Genomic DNA, 13,051 nt, shown 5'->3' with positions numbered 1-13,051 from the left:
TATCCATTTTCCATTTAGATGAGCTCCACAAGCTTTGTCTGAGGCATCTGTCATTAAAATCTGACTCGCCTCTGGCCGGGTCACAGAGAGTCCCTTGTTTAGGTGACATTCCTGAGCCCACCACAAAAATTCCTTTTGAATGCAAGGTATTATTTGAATGACAGTGTCCAAATCTTGGCAGTGCTGTGTCCATACATTCTTGAGATACCATTGTAGCTTCCTCATATGCAGTTTGGCATTGGGAAGTACCAGAATACAAGATGCCATGAACCCCAAGGCTTGAAGGACTGTCCTTGCAGTCAGCCTGGACTGATGAGACAACTGATGGAAGTAAAGAGAAAGATTCTTTTGTTTGTCCGGGGTCAAAAGGCCATCTGGGATGCTGTATTCAGTCTCACACCCAGAAAGCACATGTCCTGAGAGGGTACTAGACTGGACTTTATTTCGTTCACAGAATACCCCAGACATCTTAACACTGCCATCACATACTGTAAATGATGAAGAAGTTCGTCCTTTCCTTGGGCCAGTATCAGGCAATCGTCCAAATAAGGATAAATTTGTATTCCTCTTAGCCTGAAAAAGCTACCACTGGAGCCAGAACCTTCGTGAACACTCTGGGTGCAGTAGATAAGCCAAAGGGCAATGCAGAGAACTGATAATGTGAAGTCCCAGCCAAAACGCAGATACTTCCTGCAACTGGGCCTGATAGGAACATGAAGGTAAGCCTCCTTGAGATCCAGGGTCACCATCCAGTGATCTTTGCCCAGCAGAGGTAAAAGCTGTTGTAACGTTAACATTTTGAACTTGGGAATGTCCAGATATGTGTTGAGGATGGATAAATCCAAAATTGGTCTCCACGTGTTTCCTTTCTTTGGTACTAGAAACAGGCAAGAATAAAATCCTAGGCCCACTTCTGGCAGAGGAACCGGTTGTATGGCCCCTATTTGAAGTAGTAGAGAAATTTGTTTGCGAGCCTCTAGTCTTTGCTGAGGAGGCACGTCCGGCATGCCTTTGAAAGGAGGCAAGGTATGGAAATAAAACTTGTAACCCTGGTGTATGATATCCAATACCCATTTGTCTTGGGTAACCAACATCCAATTTTCCTTGAAGAGTGCTAACCTTCCTCCCAAAGGTGCTGCCAGGCAAGAAGGATCTGGCAGCTGCAAAAGTAGGTCATTGGGCCTGTTTACGAAAGGACTGGCCCCTGCCCTCATCCGAAGATTGTGCAGGGGAACTCCCTGTTCTACGCCTGAAAGAACTCTGAGCTCTGCCCCTACCACGTCTAGATCTACCCCTAGACTGAGAATCATAAGAAGGATACATCCACCCCTTAGCAGGCCAATTCCTACTAAACTGGAGGCTGAACTTGCAAAAAATCTTTAACAGTCTGCATAGACTTAGCCTTGTCTTCCATTTTCTTCAAGACTGACTCCACAGGTGAACCAAACAACACATCAGACTGCAAAGGAGCATCCAAAATCCTTGTCTTAACATGGTCAGATAAATTCTGATCCTTCAACCAGGCATGCCTGCGAAGAACTGAGCCAGTGGCAGCCACCCTAGACGAGGCCTGCACAGCATCAAAACCACACTGTAAAGAATGCTTACCCACCTGTTCAGAGACATGCACCAAATCTTGCAATTCTTTACACTCAATGCCTTCCGCCAGAGCATCCACCTTAGACTTCAACTGAGAAAGAAGAAAGTTTTGATATTTCAACATATGAAACTGGCAATTCAAAGCCCTCATAGCTAAGGTAGAAGATTTATAGACCTTTTTTCCCCATCTATCCAAAGCTCTGGCTTCTTTATCTAAAGGAACCATATTTTTTACAATAGAGGCCTTGACACCCTTAGGTCCTTGACTAATAGTTTCTGGGTCCGCCCTAGGACTCTTATAAAGATATTTGTGAGCCTCAGGCACCCTGTAATACCTATCCGGCTTAACAGGAGCAGGCGGCAGAGAATCAGGATTAAGTGAAGCCTCTGCAAACACATCTTCCACAACATCCAGAACAGGGGGTATAGCCAAAGGCCTATGCTGGGGTAACAGCAAAAACTCCCTAAGCCTTTTCCTAGAATCAGAGAAGTCCTGACCTTCCCACTTAAAATGTTCCCTCATAGAATGAAGAGTCTCTGAAAAAGAAAAATCCTCTGGAGGAGAAGCAGAAGGAGTGGAATCATCTGCATCAGAATCAGAATAAGGAGAGTACTCCTGCAAGTCTTCAGCTGAAGACTCTGAAACATCCAAAGCCCGTTCAAAACTTCCCAACTCTGGCTCCACCCTAGGCCTCTTATCAGGAGGGGGCATAGAACCTCTAATCAGAGTAATCAAATCTTCTGCCATTTTAAGCATGTGCTTCTTAGGCACAGACCCTGCTGAACTAGGAGAGACCCCAACAGGAGCTAAAACTGGCCTGCCTCTGGGAGAAGCCTTGGAAACCGAAGGAGAAGGCCTAACCACCCTAGGAAGGGAGGGGAGTACAGTAACTTGAGAAGCCCCTTCGGCCTGACCTGCCTCCTGAGAGACTACTTCCTGCAAAATCAAAGTCTCCCCCTGAGACTCCAGAGAAGTCTCCGCCGGAACCACCGGTTCCACTGAAGCCTCTAAAGAACCGGCGTCCGGAACGGACGACTCATCTTGCCTGGGTTTAACTGCTTTGTCTTTGCGCTTCTTTGCAGAAGCGGGCGCCGGAGAATCCGACGGCATATTATAATTGCACCGCTTCCCAAAGACCAGCCTAGCACAATCTAACCTTCGCTTAATAGTGCGTTTATTGAACCTAGCACAAAAGAGACACCCAACAACGTCGTGCTCAGGCCCCAAACAAGGAATACACAAAGAATGATAATCCCTATGCGGTATCTGTTTCCCACAAGAAATACAGTTATTCACTTTTTCTGACATCCGGTAAAATACTGAGGCAAGAAAAAACCAAAATAATCCCCAACGGGGTACTTAGCCAACTTGGATTCGGTCTGAAACTCCGAATTCGAAAAATTTCAGAACGCCGAACGGCACTTGCAACGCTGCTTCTGCATCGGACCATGCGGCAAAAAAGACTGAGGAAATGACGTCGGTCATGCGCTTTTGTACCCTGACGTCCTGATGTCAGTTTTAAGCGCCTTGACCGACGTCAGCCTAATACTTTGGTATTCGGGCCGACCGAGGACAGCGGACTACCCATATGTAAGGACTGCAGCAATGTGAGATGAAGAACATCTGGCAAACTTTTGGGATTCCTTGTGGGCAGCTCTGTGGGTGGACTGGACTGACTGGGGAAATAATTTTTTTGAGTTATGCTACAGAATCGGAATTGCCTAGACATAGTAAAGCCTTGCTGAGTCTAATTATGGTGGCTGCCAAAAAGCAATTACTAGAAATTGAAATCAAAGTGTAGACCAACTTTACTAGAAGTAGTGAACATAGTAAGAGATAAAAATACTGGAATTGGGATCTTTATAAAAAGAGAAGGAGCAAACTACATTGAAAAACATGGGAATTGTGGGAAAAGTATATGCAGAGCAGGAATGAGGTTTAAGCGGGTTTAAGCGGCAGGACTTGAATGAGCTATACAATGCTTAACTGACAATGACTAGAAGGTTTATAAGAGATTTATAATGTTCACAACTACAGTTGTTTCAATGGTGTCTGTGATGTAAACATGTAAACTGTTTACAACTAAAGTGATATCACTTTGTATGTTTTTCATTTATATAAATGTAAGATTGCTTTTTCATATGTGAAATTTAATAAAGATGATGGAAAAAAAGATTAAGCTCAAAGGATCACTTGTTTCAGGGGAACCATCAACACTGTTATGCACTGCACCAATATAAATTGTATGCATTTTGTAGATGTGCATGCATATGGTTTTAATTGTTGAGCCTGGTGTACTATCCCTATGTAGTATGCACCATATGTATGACTCTGTTACACTCTGTACCAATATAAAGTGTACACATTTTATAGATATGCATGCATATGGTTTTAATTGCTGATCCTGGTGTATTACCCCTATATAGTATGCACCATATGTATGACTCTATTACACTCTGTACCAGTATAAAGTGTACACATTTTATAGATGTGCATGCATATGGTTTTAACTGTTGATCCTGGTGTACTACCCCTATATAGTATGCACCATATGTATGACTTTGTTACACTCTGTACCAGTATAAAGTGTACACATTTATAGATGTGCATGCATATGGTTTTAATTGCTGATCCTGGTGTACTACCCCTATATAGTATGCACCATATGTATGATTCTGTTACACTCTGTACCAGTATAAAGTGTACACATTTATAGATGTGCATGCATATGGTTTTAATTGCTGATCTTGGTGTACTAGCCCAGGGTTTGGGAGGGTGGCCTAGTGGTTAAGGTGTTTGCCTTACAAACACAAGGTGCAGGGTTTGAGTCTCACAAGGGATAATTGATAATTGGTTAAGCTTAAAATGGCTCGCAAGGGCAGTTAGCTTAGTAGTAATCTATGATATGTAGTATGCACCATATGTATGACTCTCACCCACAAACAGTAATATATTTTACCTTATTGCATTTATAACACGTATTAGGATTTTCTTTTCTGTTTGCTCATTTTATTTGTTGAATTTTGAGGCACTGTTTCTCAAGATAAATATATAGAGAGGACAGACAGCTGTGCAGCATTTTGCGATAAAAGCCTGAAAAGTGGTAGACTGGACATGGTTGTGTGATGCACCTAGACATAATAAACACTTCTCTTGACAATATTTATGGGGAGACTGCCTCCCACACTGACATTTCCCCCTCTTGGATGACATGAGCCTTAAGTACACAAGAAAAGGTAGAAAAAGAAGGAACCACAATGGGGCACTTATAAGTAAACAGCTCGGTAGAAACCAGCTTAGCAAAGGGCATTCGGACAGACATTCAACTGTGGCATTTGGACTGGAGGCAAAGAAGTTCTGAGTATATTGCATACTTATCTCACCTTTATGCCCTACACCTGCACAGAGAACACATGCCTGATATTCAACATTAAGAGGATGTAAAGGCTTTGGTATACTGGCTGGACATTTGAGTTATCCTTGGCAGGAGATCCCACGTTATAAGTACTGCAACAGTGATAAGGATACTTTCCCACTCAACAACCAAAAAATAAATAGATAAATGTTTTTTGAGGTATGATCTGCCTAACTGGTATGAAACAGTTCCGAACCAGCAGGTGTAAAACCCCAAAGATTTATTAGGAAATATGAAAGTAAAGTGCTTTTCGTCTTCCTTAGTAGGAAGACTTCTTCAGACAAAGTAAAAAAAAATAATTTAACACAATTTAAAACCAAAAAGGCGCCAAAAAAAGGGGCGTATTACAAAATTACAAACAGCTGCCTTAATTGAACCCACAGACATATCTTCACATTTAAAGTTGTATTACATTAAAAGCATAAATAAATGTCTACTTTGTATAGACAAAGTGCCAAACATACAAAAGTTTTTAAAAAAAGAAACACAAACTTGATAAAATAACAGAGAATGTCTTAGTGAAGATTCATGAACACACTCAAGTGTAAATACGGTTCGTTTCCCTTAAAATACATTTTAGCAAACAACTTTTCAGTTTAAACAAAACTCATGCAGAATCTTGTGGTTAAAAATAAAATAAAATGAAGTAATGCTTGCAACTAAGTATATACAAATATAGTATCCATTCCTTAAAAAAGAAGGTAGTAAGGAGTACACATCTCTAATACATAATGAAGAATAAATAATAAATGAATAAATAAACAGTGCAACTCAACTAGGAGTCTGCAATAAGCAGAATTTCAAAGGTGTTTCTAATAAAAGGAATGTTGTTTCTAATGTTAAATAACCGAATATGTATGTTTCCGTGTTAAATTTCTAACAAAGAAGTTTATTGTCATTTCATCGCCAGCAGAATGCAACAACAGTATATGAAAAATAATTTTTTAAAATGTTCCTTGAGCAATGGGTAAAGCACCAAGCTGCAATGAGAACACTTTCTAACCTTTAGTATGCACAGTTGTATCAGCCAAAACAAGTAAAAATGCAGCTGTTTCAGAAAAAATACGGCAAGGCATTGCATAAAAGACACGTCTAAACCAAAACAAACCACCAAATTCACAATACGGCACTTCATTCAAAAGCCGTGCAGGTACTAAGCATGCGAAAAAGGCGGATAGCCAAACAAATAAAAAATCAGTTCAAAACCGTGCCCATGAATATGGCACATTGTTCTGCAAATGAGTTGGTACTGTGTGCGAAAAAGGTAACAAGTAAATAAAGTAGCAAAAGACAAGAGAAAGAAAGATACGCAACACCTAAGTAAATCCACAGCTGTTGGTGTTCAATGAATTTTGACAATAGGTAAACATAGCACTTCAAAATACCGTGGGTCTAAACATTAAAATCTCGTTGTTGCTTACGCAAAAAGATGTGTGTGTCTAGAAGTAAGCAAAAATCAAGTCAGACCACAATGCAGAACCTGACAAAAATAAAACATACAAATCCTGAACAAAACTATACAAGGTAAAAATAAAATGAGGTAAGGGTCAAAGTACAGCGAAACACTGCAGAGGTCAGAAAACCAATGTTTCTCAAGTTTAAAAATTTGTGAATTAAGGTTTGAAAACCAGACTTAAGGTTCAACATGAGAACCAATCGCCCAAAATTCTTACAGGTAGAAAAAAAATTAATAAGTTAGAAACGACTAAGGAAGAACTAAAAAGTGACGGATGTCACTAATACAGCCCTATCAGGTTTTCTGGAAGGCTAGTTCCTGTAGGGTGAAAAAACTTAGTGTGGGGTAACAGCTCAATACTGCTGCTGCAAGGGTTCTTCAACTTTAAGAATTGCACTCAGTGCAAGTAAAAGTCGCTAAGGTCATAGCAAATGATTGCTCAAAGAATCTTTAATGTAAAGTATATATGAAATGTATATAATGAAAATGGGGAAATGAAAAAATAGGGAAGAATAGTGAAAGGGAAGACAAAACATGTGGAGACCATGTATATGCTAAACAAAAAAATGGGACAAAACAGGAAACCAAAAAAAATGGGAGAACATGGAAAATAATTAAGTTCCAACATCTTGTTTGTTTGTTTGTGTCTTTCGGCTTTTCCTGGTTAGGGGTCGCCACAGTGGAACTCTGGTCCGCTAATGATTGGCAGTAGAGTTTTACGTGCTGGCTTGCCAGGCCTAACGCACAACCTTCAATGAAGGAACGCCCGTTCACGCATGTCATCACACAGAAGATGCTCTAACTGAGAATCGAACGCTCCAACATCTTGTAATGATGAAAATAAAAATGAAAATAATAATGATAATAATAAAAAGAATAATAATGAAGAAAGTAAAATAAAGAAGTCTTATCTTAGCTGGTTTCTTAACTTTAAAACACAAGTCAAAGAAGTAACTTCGTTCAACCCTGGTGACGTGTAAGAGTTCATTTTAAGTTGCCAAATAAGTTCCTTTTTCTCTAATAACAATTGTTGGGGTCCACCTCTTTCATCTATAAGTACCTGGTCTATAACTTTAAAAAGGAAAGCGTGAGAAGGGTTGTTACTACAATGTCTTGCAAGGGCGTTAGTATTGCTCTTCTTCCTAACGTGGTACATATTTCGTAAATTCTCTCCGAGTTTTCGGTCAGTCTTTCCTATGTAAAAGGCAGGGCATGACTGGCACACAGCTAAGTACACCACTGATTTTGAGTTACAATTGTAACGACCCTTTGCTTTAAACAGACGTTGCTTCACTATACATGTGGACCCTGTAGATATAAATTTGCTATAGTTGCATGTCTCACATTTGTATGTCCCTTCAATTCTATTATGCTTTGTTGAAGATCTTTCCATAATGTTTTTGAGGTTTCTGCCCTTTCTGAAAATGATAACAGGTTTGTCCCTTATTTTCTCCTTGAGTTCTTTTTCAAAGGATAACAACTACCAATTCTTTCTAAGTACATTGCTAATGTATTTAGCTTCTAATGAAAAAGAAGTAATGAAACTTTTTTTATTGTACTTCTCTTGGGGAAAAATGGTTTGACCCGTGCTAGGAGAGTGGACACCAAGAATCTGTAATATGACTTTGTCTGACTCTACCAGGTTCACATTGACTTGTTTCAAAGTCAGAATGGGATTAAAAGAACCCAAATCCCTTTTCCTACAAACTTCTCCTATTGTGTCATCAACCAGTGATTCAGGGTACCCATCTGTTTACCTATTGTCAATGTCATTGAACACCAACAGCTGTGGATTTACTTAGGTGTTGCGTATCTTTCTTTCTCTTGTCTTTTGCTACTTTATTTACTTGTTACATTTTTCGCACACAGTACCAACTCATTTGCAGAACAATGTGCCGTATTCATGGGCACGGTTGTGAACTGATTTTTTATTTGTTTGGCTATCCGCCTTTTTCGCATGCTTAGTACCTGCACGGCTTTTGAATGAAGTGCCGTATTGTGAATTCGGCGGTTTGTTTTGGTTTAGATGTGTCTTTTACGCAATGCCTTGCCGTATTTTTTTCTGAAACAGCTGCATTTTGACTTGTTTTGGCTGATACAACTGTGCATACTAAAGGTTAGAAAGTGTTCTCATTGCAGCTTGGTGCTTTACCCGTTGCTCAAGGAACATTTTAAAAAATTATTTTTCATATACTGTTGTTGCATTCTGTTGGCGTTGAAATGACAAGCAACTTCCTTTTATTAGAAATGCCTTTGAAATTCTGCTTATTGCAGACTCCTAGTTGAGTTGCACTGTTTATTTATTCATTTATTATTGATTCTTCATTATGTATTAGAGATGTGTACTCCTTACTACCTTCTTTTTTAAGGAATGGATACTATATTTGTATATAGTTAACTGCAAGCATTACTTCATTTTATTTTATTTTTAACCACAAGATTCTGCATGAGTTTTGTTCAAACATTCTTTGTTATTTTTATCAAGTTTGTGTTTCCTTTTTTGAAAACTTTTTTATGTTTGGCACTTCGTCTATACAAAGTAGACATTTATTTATGCTTTTAATGTAATACAACTTTAAATGTGAAGGTAAATCAGTGGGTTCAATTAAGGCAGCTGTTTGTAATTTTGTAATAAGCCCCTTTTTTTGGCACCTTTTTGGTTTTAAATTGTGTTAGATGATTTTTTTACTTTGTCTGAAGCAGTCTTCCTAAGGGAGATGAAAAGCGCTTTACTTTCATATTTCCTAATAAACCCTTGGAGTTTTACACCTGCTGGTTCGGAACCTTTTGGTTTGTTTTTTGACAGTTTGTTTTTCTTCAATTTTGGAATTGGTATGAAACAGTTAGCAAATCTTAAATTTCAATTTTAATATTTAGTAAAAGTTTGATGAGCAATCTACAAAGAAAAACAAACCATGCATCACTGCTAGCATACACTACTTTCAATCATATGTCTGCATAAAATAGAGCTACATTTATATGTACAAAGTTTTTCACATGCCCACACACAATTTAAAATGCAAATAAAATTAAGCGTAGATAATTTAGAATGCTGATAGAATAGTAATTACCCTAAACATTTCTAGACATCAGCTGCAAAGCACAAATTCCACTTTCTAATAAAAACAAAAATGAATAACATACTTACTTTTTCAACTTCTGAGTTATGAGGTACTGATTCCTGAAAGGCCATGACATCATTTTTAATGCATAAATTGTTTTCTTCCTTTTCATCTTGAGTCTCTATGACTAGCTTTTTGAGCTCCAAGTTGGCATCAACCACTGTAATGTTGGTGGATATAACATCACTTTTGATGCAGTCAAGGTTTTTTTCTATTTCATTCAGAGTTTTTTCTTCTTCCGTCTTAAGTTGGTGAATGAGTTTCTGCTCCTTTTCATGGAGAAACTGATGCAGTTTTGCAAATTCTTGATTAATGTATTGTTGCAAACTATAAGCATCTTCCTAAGAAACAAGAAATAAAGATGAATGGCTGCACATTACATATATTTATATATATTTTTTGCATTTTTGCATTCATCTTAGAGGATAATAAGAGGAGGCCATCCCATTAGTACAGAGATAGGGCAAGGGCATTTGTCTGCATCACTAAAGACCTAACATCAAGACTGAGCCCAGCCCAGTTACCAGCAAACACCATTTCACATCACCTGTCACTGATGTCAGAAAAGTGGAAACCAGAAAGGGGGCCCTAAGGCAGAGCCATGTGGAACACCACTAGTAATATTATTTAATGTGGAAGACGTACCAGCAACCCTTGCTGTATGTGTCTCACCAGAGAGACACTGAGCTATACCATGGACAATATAGGGTTTAATGTACAGTTGGATGAGCTTTTTGATTACACCTGAATCAGTGACTGTATGAAAGACTTTAACGAGGTCAAGAATGGAAGAATGGCCAATTTCCTTGGCTTCAGTAACCCTATAAAACAAATGAACCAGATTGAAGAGGGAGAAAGGCTCTACTTTTAACAAAGCTAAAATGATTTGAATTAAGGGACTGAAGATTTTCAGTTTTTAAGTTCAATTATGGTATGCTTATCCATGATTTCACAGAAGGCACTAGTGCAATTTATGGTTCCATACTTACCTCACATCAAAGGACCCAGCCTTATTTAATGATACCCCCATTTCAGGTCCCCAAACATCTGGTACATTCCCAGTGGTCAGGCTAAGGCTGAACAGCCTCACAAAGGATTGAGCAAAGCTATATTTGGCACTTCTAGTCAGCAGCCGGACATACTGCCTGAATGCATGGAATCGGCATTCTTAGTTTTAGACAATGCAGATAAGATCTAGTTAAGAGACTCTGGGACGAGGTGCAGTTTGGTGGGTAGAGGTGGGGGGGCAGCTGATGTGATTATCTGGGGTAAACCTGGAAATGTATTTGTCAGCTAGAATTTTTGCAATGGCTCAGGCTCAGAATACATGGTACCATTAAATACTAGCTACAAGCAATATTGAATTACATCTAAGTTTTCTGATATAGTTAAGGATTTATATTTTTTTATTTGGTGGCTTAGGAAACAGAGTCAGAAGGTAATCTTACACTTTCTGATAGAGCACCTGAAATGTTTGTTAATCCCTTTTAGCAACTGGAATACTTCCTATACAAGACAAGTAGTTTGTCCTCACTGTACAAATTCTTTATGTAAAATTCCACCTCACTGTTTTTTTTCCCTGCATTTCCTTTTACACGTGTTTTAAAAACTAGAAAAACTCAGGTAAGCTAGAACTCTTATTGTGTGTTACCTTAAATCTCCGGTAATGCAGGCCCATGGTACACATGCAAATGACCCCTTAAGGACGTCAAGTGCTTCACCTACATAGCTTCTGAATATCCATGACATTTTTACTTTTTAAGTCTTTGCGGTTACATTAAGGCCAATAAAGCCAAACCCCACTATCTGAGGATATGCCTGTTTCAACCTTTTTATCGACTTCATCAGCACAGCGTAAGTCTATCTTGCTGTGGCTGGTCATGGAATCTAAAGGAGTCAAGGGGGAGGCCTCTGCATTCCACATTCCATTATATGATATGAATGGCAACATAGACGTTGATTCGTTTAAATGATGAATATATGACGTCTCATTATGGGATAAAATGAGCGTGACATATTTATATTATTACATATTTGTATATACAATATAAACTGGTTTCAGATGACATAATTAAGTTGTTGTTTAATTTATAATTGGATATGGATAATATTGCTATACATTCTTGTATCACATGTTATCAGTTTATATTTTGATCCTTGTGCAGTATACATTTATTCTATATATAATTTATTTAAAATAACGGCTGTCATAATGAATGGGTCACAACATGTATTTAAATAATATGGTATATTTAATAAAATAAGAACACATTAGTCAAGTTTTTTAGTATAGTTAGTGATAAAGAAATTTTTTACTTATATAAATTACTTTATAAACTGTTAAAGTAGGGAATTTTGTCAGATGATAATTTAAGACCAGAGGGTTGTATATTCGCATAACTATAATGCGTATTACTGCCTTCATCGGTCTATGCCTCAGAAGTGCGATTTGTGCATTTATGATTTAAAATACTTAATCACATAGTGATGGCATAGGCTATGTTTCTGTTTGTAAAATTATATTTTAAATTGCTTACGATGGTTTATTAAGCATTTTGATATAATTTTAAGTTTTTAATTAGTATTTTAGGTTTTAAAATGTGTGTGTTATTGACTGATTCTAAGGAAGTGATGTCATGATCCAAAACTATAAAGGTATAAAGGTAGTACTTAGAAATTGTTGCTTTATTGGCCTGATGAAGCCTACAGGTGAAAGCGCTTGCCAGATTGTTTGTCCTAATAAATAATAGTTTTAATTTAATATACTGTACTCGTGGATTGTATTATTGCCGTTTTTCTATTGCATCATTTGGATATATAAACGTGATACACACGAGTCTTGGTCAATTAAATGAAGAATCTGCTTGAATTGTTTTGCGGTGAAGTGAAAAACTGCCGAAATTTTAAATTCATCTAGTTGGCGCCTTTTTCCAAGGTTTGATAGTGCGCATCGTTGAGCAGCTGATCTGCTACCCTCCCTGAATTAACTTTTGTTTATAGAATAAAAGTTTGCTTAAGTGTAGGAATAGATCTTAACAATGTAAAATGAGCATCCACACTATGTGACATAAACCTGACTAAAATAAGTGGTGGTTTGAAAAACAAGGAACACCTGTTAATGTACATGTTTGTCTCAGAGAATCAGCAAAAACTCTAAAAAAAAATTCTGTATGGTTTCTCACAATATCAGTAAGAAAGTTTGACATGCTTTCTCACAGATGAATGGACATGCTTTTTCACAAAATCAGCAGAAAAACAATTTATACATTCTTTCTCACAGATGCTTCTTTACCAGCAGAAAAACAACTCTAAAAAAATAATTATTACATGCTTTCTCACAAGCATCAGCAGAAGTGCTTTCTCACAGATGCTTCCTTACAAGAATCTAAAAAAAAAACACTAAGAGGAAAAACAGGATCTAAATTACGTGAGAAGAACAGTACATAAAGACTGTAAAA

General features: G+C 37.8%; 1 long non-coding RNA gene across 1 annotated transcript in view; it reads right to left on the bottom strand.

Annotated features, from left to right (window-relative positions):
- Window positions 1-13,051, bottom strand: part of LOC122813946 — a 63,079-nt gene that overhangs the window by 36,035 nt on the left and 13,993 nt on the right. Inside the window, exon 2 of the long non-coding RNA XR_006366747.1 lies at window positions 9,620-9,934. This is a non-coding gene — a long non-coding RNA (uncharacterized LOC122813946). The remainder of the gene's footprint in view (window positions 1-9,619; window positions 9,935-13,051) is intronic.

Source organism: Protopterus annectens, chromosome 10.part0 (assembly GCF_019279795.1).
Source record: "Protopterus annectens isolate FY-2018-M chromosome 10.part0, PAN1.0, whole genome shotgun sequence".
Classification (NCBI taxonomy): Eukaryota; Metazoa; Chordata; order Ceratodontiformes; family Protopteridae; genus Protopterus; species Protopterus annectens.
Note: the sequence above shows the minus strand (reverse complement) of the source record. Positions and strands in the feature narration are given on the sequence as shown.